Here is a 9,931-nt window from a genome sequence, read left to right on the forward strand (position 1 = left end):
TTACAAAATGTAATTGCAATTTCTCATAATGTCAAATGTTTTAGCATAACGTCATATTATATCGCATCACTAAATGCAATTGTCATGATCTAATAACCTGTAACGTAATGCTCTATGTCAATCCTGTACAGGTGTTCATATCAATTGTCACAGAAAAAAACCACCCTACATTTCTCCTTGGCGGAATGATGGTTTACTTCCAAACTGATTCTAATGCCTGGAAGATGAAACGCGTCCGACTGACAGAGTGAGTGAACTCAAATGAATGATGAGTCTCTCTGTGATGTTGTGCACATGGAATGATGAGGTAAAAGACGTGTCTCTGTGATGTTGTGCACGGACAGAATGTGGTCAAGCCTGGTCTGTCACTGTTCTGAGGAAAGTGCCACTTATATACACTGATTTACCCGCAAGGCTGCAGGCAGGCCGGTCCCTTCAGATGACAGCTTTTCATTTTTCATCAAAATGACTTTCAGTATCAGTACCTACATCTGTGAAAGTGGGGAGGAAACCTCCGGTCTACGTGTGAGTGAGTGATGGGACATATGTTGTGAGATGGTTTAGACACTGCTTGGGAATCAATGTGGAAGGTCACACCATGCACCACACCATTGTCCTCTCAACTATCTCCAATCATAGTGTCTCACTGGGAGCACTGTCCTCTCAACTATCTGACTGCAGTTACTATGGTGTTACTAAGAGGCAGAGGAGGGTTCTCTTCACTCACTATGGTGTTCGAGGCAGAGGAGGGTTCTCTTCACTCACTATGGTGTTCGAGGCAGAGGAGGGTTCTCTTCAGTCACTATGGTGTAAGAAGCAGAGGAGGGTTCTCTTCAGTCACTATGGTGTAAGAGGCAGAGGAGGGTTCTCTTCAGTCACTATGGTGTTCGAGGCAGAGGAGGGTTCTCTTCAGTCACTATGGTGTAAGAGGCAGAGGAGGGTTCTCTTCAGTCACTATGGTGTAAGAGGCAGAGGGGGGTTCTCTTCAGTCACTATGGTGTAAGAGGCAGAGGAGGGTTCTCTTCAGTCACTATGGTGTAAGAGGCAGAGGGGGGTTCTCTTCAGTCACTATGGTTTAAGAGGCAGAGGAGGGTTCTCTTCAGTCACTATGGTGTAAGAGGCAGAGGAGGGTTCTCTTCAGTCACTATGGTGTAAGAGGCAGAGGAGGGTTCTCTTCAGTCACTATGGTGTAAGAGGCAGAGGAGGGTTCTCTTCAGTCACTATGGTGTTCGAGGCAGAGGAGGGTTCTCTTCAGTCACTATGGTGTAAGAGGCAGAGGGGGGTTCTCTTCAGTCACTATGGTGTAAGAGGCAGAGGGGGGTTCTCTTCAGTCACTATGGTGTAAGAGGCAGAGGAGGGTTCTCTTCAGTCACTATGGTGTAAGAGGCAGAGGAGGGTTCTCTTCAGTCACTATGGTGTAAGAGGCAGAGGAGGGTTCTCTTCAGTCACTATGGTGTAAGAGGCAGAGGGGGGTTCTCTTCAGTCACTATGGTGTAAGAGGCAGAGGGGGGGTTCTCTTCAGTCACTATGGTGTAAGAGGCAGAGGAGGGTTCTCTTCAGTCACTATGGTGTAAGAGGCAGAGGAGGGTTCTCTTCAGTCACTATGGTGTAAGAGGCAGAGGAGGGTTCTCTTCAGTCACTATGGTGTAAGAGGCAGAGAAGGGTTCTCTTCAGTCACTATGGTGTAAGAGGCAGAGGAGGGTTCTCTTCAGTCACTATGGTGTAAGAGGCAGAGGGGGGTTCTCTTCAGTCACTATGGTGTAAGAGGCAGAGGGGGGTTCTCTTCAGTCACTATGGTGTTCAAGGCAGAGGAGGGTTCTCTTCAGTCACTATGGTGTAAGAGGCAGAGGAGGGTTCTCTTCAGTCACTATGGTGTAAGAGGCAGAGGAGGGTTCTCTTCAGTCACTATGGTGTAAGAGGCAGAGGAGGGTTCTCTTCAGTCACTATGGTGTAAGAGGCAGAGGAGGGTTCTCTTCAGTCACTATGGTGTAAGAGGCAGAGGAGGGTTCTCTTCAGTCACTATGGTGTAAGAGGCAGAGGAGGGTTCTCTTCAGTCACTATGGTGTAAGAGGCAGAGGGGGGTTCTCTTCAGTCACTATGGTGTAAGAGGCAGAGGGGGGTTCTCTTCAGTCACTATGGTGTAAGAGGCAGAGGGGGGTTCTCTTCAGTCACTATGGTGTAAGAGGCAGAGGAGGGTTCTCTTCAGTCACTATGGTGTAAGAGGCAGAGGAGGGTTCTCTTCAGTCACTATGGTGTAAGAGGCAGAGGAGGGTTCTCTTCAGTCACTATGGTGTTCAAGGCAGAGGAGGGTTCTCTTCAGTCACTATGGTGTAAGAGGCAGAGGAGGGTTCTCTTCAGTCACTATGGTGTAAGAGGCAGAGGAGGGTTCTCTTCAGTCACTATTGTCATCTCAGACACTCCTGCTGAGTAGATTAGATTTGATTAGAATCACTTTATTATCCCTTTGGGGAGATTCTGCTTGTAGTGTTGTGAAACAAAATAGGACAATACAGGACATAAACAATCAAACAGGACAAGACCACACAGTGCATGGTTGTGTATGGTCTTCTTCATCCGATTTTAGAAGTATACGGTGCTCTATAAGAGCTCATAGTCCATAAAAACCATGAGGAGGAAGACCTCTGCTGGAATAGTCATGATGGGCTCACGGACTTCCAGTTTCCGTAATAATTAGCCCCTATCATTGGCCAAGTTGTGGCCTATCGTCGTTGGGGATGTCATGTAGAACGCTATAGAATCACCACATCCTTCACCATGAACCAGAAGGATTCTAGACAGAGAAATATGTTTCCAGAATAGATCTAGAAATGTCAGAAAGTTGCCATTTAACTATAATATGTCATTATAGTGACATAAGTAATACGTCATGTTAGGTTACATTGGATTTCTATGGTCAAGTAACGGATACTTCACCTCTTATTCAATGTTGTTTTTAGTTTAACGTCTACCTGTAGGAATAGGTACCGCACGGTTATCATTGACTATGCAGATGGTTTTGGTGGCAAAACGTCTATATTTTGAGTATGGGGTCCATTCATTGATCCCACAGACGGTATATATTTGTTCCAGACCCCCAACCAACTGAAATTAGCCAAATGGCTCTTAGGGAGGCCTACTCAACACTTGTTGTTGTCGAGGACACATTTCTCCAGGAGGTGTAGTACCATTAGCTAAACTCTGTTTCTCCGACATGTTTTCACCTGTATGAGAGCTGTGCCAAAAATGTCATAACTCACTGTTTCCCAGGGTTTAAAAACTAAAGACATGGCGTTATACCAGGGACGAGGCAGTCGGCAGATGAGGGAGACTGATAGGTTTACCTGTACAACAAACAGAAACAAAGAGCTCACGTTCAGGATCTAATCTACACTGTTAATCTGTGTGCGTAATGAATATGTCATTAATTGTGTCATGGCCTATCCAGTGACTGGCAGAACAGTAGAAGTGTTGGCAGGTTATTCTGGCAGACAAATGAGAGAGTAAATATAATTAATTCATCATTGTTGTCTCCAGTTTGAGGGATTTTACAGTAATAAATAATAGGAGGATTGAAGTATTTCTGTCTATGAGATTGATTTTAGCCATGTAATAAAAGACATTATCACGTCAAAAGCTGTTAACTAATATTAGTATGACCCTAATATTAAGGATAAAATCTGATTTGTATCCCTATAAATACCTATTTCTATGTGTATTTCTGTATAAAACCCGGATAAAACAAATATTACATTTTGAACGTTTATATCCGTTTTTCTATGCAAGTTTTCTTCTTGTGATCAATGAATATAACATCGTAATAATGTGACATATGCATAAATCCAGACCCCAAATCATCTTCATCAGTGTTACATCATCTACTGGGGCCGGATCAGTCATTGGACTGACGTACAGACACAGACTTGAGTGACATGCACCTGGGACAGAGCGGGATTGGGTTTCATTGGAGGGCAGGCAGGGCTGCCTCCAAGCCTGTTGATTTATACAGTGTAACTGACTTGTTTAAGCCATTAAATCTGCCTCATTTGATGGGACGGCTGAACAAACAACACCACGGTCTCTTACGCTGACGGAGGTTAACCATGACCACAAGACAAGACTCCCGTTGTAATACGCTCTGGAACAACACCACGGTCTCTTACGCTGATGGAAGCTAACCATGACCACAAGACAAGACTCCCGTTGTAATACGCTCTGGAACAACACCGAGACCTCTAATGTTTTATCTCAGGAACTCTCTTGAACTCACGTTGCAAGGACAAACAGTACATACCGGTATATACAAATACTGTATGTATATGAACAAATATTAACTATACACATTGTATACAACACATACGAACATGAATATATTAAACAGAACTAAAATAAAAAAATGGAGATGTCAAATCTAAAATGGCCCGTATGTTCAAAGCCTTGTGGACATTTACGGTTTGAGTCATTTGTAAATGTAGAAAGCAGAAGATGGGGTTGGACAGGAGGGTGCGAGGCAGACCATCTGTACATGGAGCCCTGCCTACAAGACCATTTGGCTCTGGGTCAGGTGGTATAGTAGGACCTGCTAGTGCTGAATGGCTGGTCGTGTCTGGACAGGGTTGGTACTGGTGAATGGCTGGTCATGTCTGGACAGGGTTGGTGCTGCTGAATGGCTGGTCATGTCTGGACAGGGTTGGTACTGGTGAATGGCTGGTCATGTCTGGACAGGGTTGGTGCTGGTCGTGTCTGGACAGGGTTGGTGCTGCTGAATGGCTGGTCATGTCTGGACAGGGTTGGTGCTGCTGAATGGCTGGTCATGTCTGAACAGGGTTGGTGCTGCTGAATGGCTGGTCATGTCTGGACAGGGTTGGTACTGGTGAATGGCTGGTCATGTCTGGACAGGGTTGGTGCTGGTCATGCCTGGACAGGGTTGGTACTGGTGAATGGCTGGTCATGTCTGGACAGGGTTGGTGCTGGTCATGCCTGGACAGGGTTGGTACTGGTGAATGGCTGGTCATGTCTGGACAGGGTTGGTGCTGGTCATGCCTGGACAGGGTTGGTACTGGTGAATAGCTGGTCATGTCTGGACAGGGTTGGTGCTGGTCATGCCTGGACAGGGTTGGTACTGGTGAATGGCTGGTCATGTCTGAACAGGGTTGGTGCTGGTCATGCCTGGACAGGGTTGGTACTGGTGAATGGCTGGTCATGTCTGAACAGGGTTGGTGCTGCTGAATGGCTGGTCATGTCTGAACAGGGTTGGTGCTGCTGAATGGCTGGTCATGTCTGAACAGGGTTGGTGCTGCTGAATGGCTGGTCATGTCTGAACAGGGTTGGTGCTGCTGAATGGCTGGTCATGTCTGAACAGGGTTGGTGCTGCTGAATGGCTGGTCATACCTGGACAGGGTTGGTGCTGGTCATGTCTGGACAGGGTTGGTGCTGGTCATGCCTGGACAGGGTTGGTACTGGTGAATGGCTGGTCATGTCTGAACAGGGTTGGTGCTGCTGAATGGCTGGTCGTGTCTGGACAGGGTTGGTGCTGGTCATGCCTGGACAGGGTTGGTGCTGGTGAATGGCTGGTCATGTCTGGACAGGGTTGGTGCTGCTGAATGGCTGGTCATGTCTGAACAGGGTTGGTACTGGTGAATGGCTGGTCATGTCTGAACAGGGTTGGTGCTGGTGAATGGCTGGTCATGTCTGGACAGGGTTGGTACTGGTGAATGGCTGGTCATGTCTGGACAGGGTTGGTGCTGCTGAATGGCTGGTCGTGTCTGGACAGGGTTGGTGCTGGTCATGCCTGGACAGGGTTGGTGCTGGTGAATGGCTGGTCATGTCTGAACAGGGTTGGTGCTGCTGAATGGCTGGTCATGTCTGGACAGGGTTGGTGCTGCTGAATGGCTGGTCGTGTCTGGACAGGGTTGGTGCTGGTCATGCCTGGACAGGGTTGGTGCTGGTGAATGGCTGGTCATGTCTGAACAGGGTTGGTACTGCTGAATGGCTGGTCATGTCTGAACAGGGTTGGTACTGCTGAATGGCTGGTCATGTCTGGACAGGGTTGGTGCTGGTCATGCCTGGACAGGGTTGGTGCTGGTGAATGGCTGGTCATGTCTGAACAGGGTTGGTACTGCTGAATGGCTGGTCATGTCTGGACAGGGTTGGTACTGGTGAATGGCTGGTCATGTCTGGACAGGGTTGGCGCTGCTGAATGGCTGGTCGTGTCTGGACAGGGTTGGTGCTGGTCATGTCTGGACAGGGTTGGTGCTGGTCATGCCTGGACAGGGTTGGTGCTGGTGAATGGCTGGTCATGTCTGAACAGGGTTGGTGCTGGTGAATGGCTGGTCATGTCTGGACAGGGTTGGTGCTGCTGAATGGCTGGTCATGTCTGGACAGGGTTGGTGCTGGTCATGCCTGGACAGGGTTGGTGCTGGTCATGCCTGGACAGGGTTGGTGCTGGTCATGCCTGGACAGGGTTGGTGCTGGTGAATGGCTGGTCATGTCTGGACAGGGTTGGTGCTGGTCATGTCTGGACAGGGTTGGTGCTGGTCATGCCTGGACAGGGTTGGTGCTGGTCATGTCTGGACAGGGTTGGTGCTGGTCATGTCTGGACAGGGTTGGTGCTGGTCATGCCTGGACAGGGTTGGTGCTGGTGAATGGCTGGTCATGTCTGAACAGGGTTTTCCTCGCCTCACTTCAGTGTTTTTCTCACAGAGGTATATCTGGGTATACAGCGTAACATAAACAACTCAAATGTATATCATTTGCTTTTAATGAATTTGTGATGTTTTTTTTCACGGTCCGTTTTGGCCATCAATTCCTGAAATGAAACCCACTGGAGAGAATGGAGAAAATCACTTGCCGAGTTGCATTTTTGTCTGAATTTAAAACAAAAAAGGTAAAATAATTGTTCGGATGTCACCAAAATCGACTAAAACCCGGGTAGAGAACAGGCAGAATACAGAGAGAGAGAGATACCCTAGGCGGGTAGAGAACAGGCAGAATACAGAGAGAGAGAGATACCCTAGGCGGGTAGAGAACAGGCAGAATACAGTGAGAGAGAGATACCCTAGGCGGGTAGAGAACAGGCAGAATACAGTGAGAGAGATACCCTAGGCGGGTAGAGAACAGGCAGAATACAGAGAGAGAGAGATACCCTAGGCGGGCAGAGAACAGGCAGAATACAGTGAGAGAGAGATACCCTGGGCGGTAGAGAACAGGCAGAATACAGTGAGAGAGAGATACCCTGGGCGGGTAGAGAGCAGGCAGAATACAGTGAGAGAGAGATACCCTAGGCGGGTAGAGAACAGCCAGAATACAGTGAGAGAGAGATGGTGGGGGTGACTACACCTTCTTTCCCTCAAAGCTGTTTTCCCTAGGGTGCAATTTTCACCTTTTTTGTTCTAAGCAAATGCGATGAACAACACCTCAGTTGCCACAAATAGCAGCTGGCAATAACCTACAGAAATGTGCATGAGGTTTTTAATTCCCCACTTGGTAATTTAAGGGGTTATCGTTGCCTGTAATAAAATAATGGAAATTATAATAAATAAAGGCACCAGAAGCAGTGTATTTCACACATTATTAATCAGCCACGGAGACACAGAGCAGAGGTAATGGCAACATTATTTTCAGTCGTCTGTTAATGAATATGGGGATATGCTTTTATTTCTGAGCAATTAGCAAATGATGATGAGGCAGGGACAGGTATGGCACTAAATTCACACAGCTAATAATGCACAGAGGGACCAAGACAAGGCAGGTGTGTTCAAACCACGGTCATGACACCAGACACAGCTCCTTGTCTCTCTTTGTACTCCACCTCCCAGGAAATATTAACGGTTGAACAAAGCGGTGCTTCTCTGTCGAGACGCCCGTTTCACCAGGAAGCATTGTGGGCGTTTGGCTTGGTGATAACTTTAAAATGTTGTTAACCTCTAAAGTTTAGAGTCTAAACAATAAACAAAGACAATTTATAGGAAAAATATAATAGTCAAAAATGAAAGTGAGGAGGAAGTAACAAAGAACAGGTCACAGGGTCAGCCTCCTCCACAGGTTCAGCAGCCTCCTCCACAGGTTCAGCAGCCTCCTCCACAGGTTCAGCAGCCTCCTCCACAGGTTCAGCAGCCTCCTCCACAGGTTCAGCAGCCTCCTCCACAGGTTCAGCAGCCTCCTCCACAGGGTCAGCAGCCTCCTCCACAGGGTCAGCAGCCTCCTCCACAGGGTCAGCAGCCTCCTCCACAGGGTCAGCAGCCTCCTCCACAGGGTCAGCAGCAGCCTCCACAGGGTCAGCAGCAGCCTCCACAGGGTCAGCAGCAGCCTCCACAGGGTCAGCAGCAGCCTCCACAGGGTCAGCAGCAGCCTCCACAGGGTCAGCAGCAGCCTCCACAGGGTCAGCAGCAGCCTCCACAGGGTCAGCAGCCTCCACAGGGTCAGCAGCCTCCACAGGGTCAGCAGCCTCCACAGGTTCAGCAGCCTCCACAGGTTCAGCAGCCTCCACAGGTTCAGCAGCCTCCACAGGTTCAGCAGCCTCCACAGGTTCAGCAGCCTCCTCCACAGGGTCAGCAGCAGCCTCCACAGGGTCAGCAGCAGCCTCCACAGGGTCAGCAGCAGCCTCCACAGGGTCAGCAGCAGCCTCCACAGGGTCAGCAGCAGCCTCCACAGGGTCAGCAGCAGCCTCCACAGGGTCAGCAGCCTCCACAGGGTCAGCAGCCTCCACAGGTTCAGCAGCCTCCACAGGTTCAGCAGCCTCCACAGGTTCAGCAGCCTCCACAGGTTCAGCAGCCTCCACAGGTTCAGCAGCCTCCACAGGTTCAGCAGCCTCCGGTCTAGGGTTAGTTGTCATGCTAACCAGGCTGCATGTGTGTGTGTGTGTGTGTGCAGGTGGGGTTGACATGCTCCTCGTTGTGACTGGAAGTTGTAACATGATGCTGCAGTCTGTGTCATTGGGGATGTAAACACGGAAAGGCGGTTCCTCCCCAGTTCCTCCAGTCCTGTGAAATGCCCTGGGAACTGGGTGACACCACAGCCAGGGGTTTGACCTGCAGTTAGCGTGGAGCCCCACCAGGTATTGTCCTGGCTTGTCAAACATCCATTGACATAGTGATTCTTTTTTACATCCGCTGAGCAAACGGTTCCGCTGCCGGCCGCAACAAGACAGAGGTAGGGGTGAGAGGGGTCCCACTTTCACCTCCTCTGCTCCCCATCTGCCCCGAGCAAAGCACCAGGAAGGGATGGGGGAAATCAAGCCCCAGGGTGCAAAAGCCACCAATGAATGTGTCAATCAGCTTCACCTTAGTGGTTGTTGTTAGTCATGTCTAACACCTTTTCAAATCACCTCATTATAACACACAGTGGGAGTGGACTGCAGGGTAAATTAGTGTATAGGTTATGAACTAATTAATAGTTTATTAACAGTTTCTAAACTACTTATAAACCTTTTTCTACATTATAAAGTATACCATAACACACACAAAAAAAAACATTGTCAGCATCTTTGCTGCACATTCACATCGATTAGACGAATACATAATGTTCATTATTTCATTATGACGGCCTTTTTCTTTCAGTGAAAACATACCGGAGAAATCAAAAAAGACGACAGTAGAGAAGATAAAACAGAAAAGGACACAGCCAAAGAAATACTCATTAACTCCTTCCATCCAACTGTCCTGTTCTGCCCCCTAGCGTTTATCACAGTGAATTACACACAGTATGGAAAAACAACCACGTGCTACTTGTCACTAAAAGCATTTAATGGTAGAAATAGGAAGAGAATACACACTAAATAATACAGCTAGAGAATATGACTTCCCTGTTTGTCAGATGGAATATAAAAGTTAAAAACAATGAACACTAGCTTATTACTCTCGTGTGGCGCAGCGGTCGAAGGCACTGCCTCTGTGTTACAGGTGTCACTACAGACACCCTGGTTCGAAACCAGGCT

This window comes from Oncorhynchus mykiss, chromosome 14 (assembly GCF_057628025.1).
Source record: "Oncorhynchus mykiss isolate SJ-2025 chromosome 14, ASM5762802v1, whole genome shotgun sequence".
Taxonomy (NCBI): domain Eukaryota; kingdom Metazoa; phylum Chordata; class Actinopteri; order Salmoniformes; family Salmonidae; genus Oncorhynchus; species Oncorhynchus mykiss.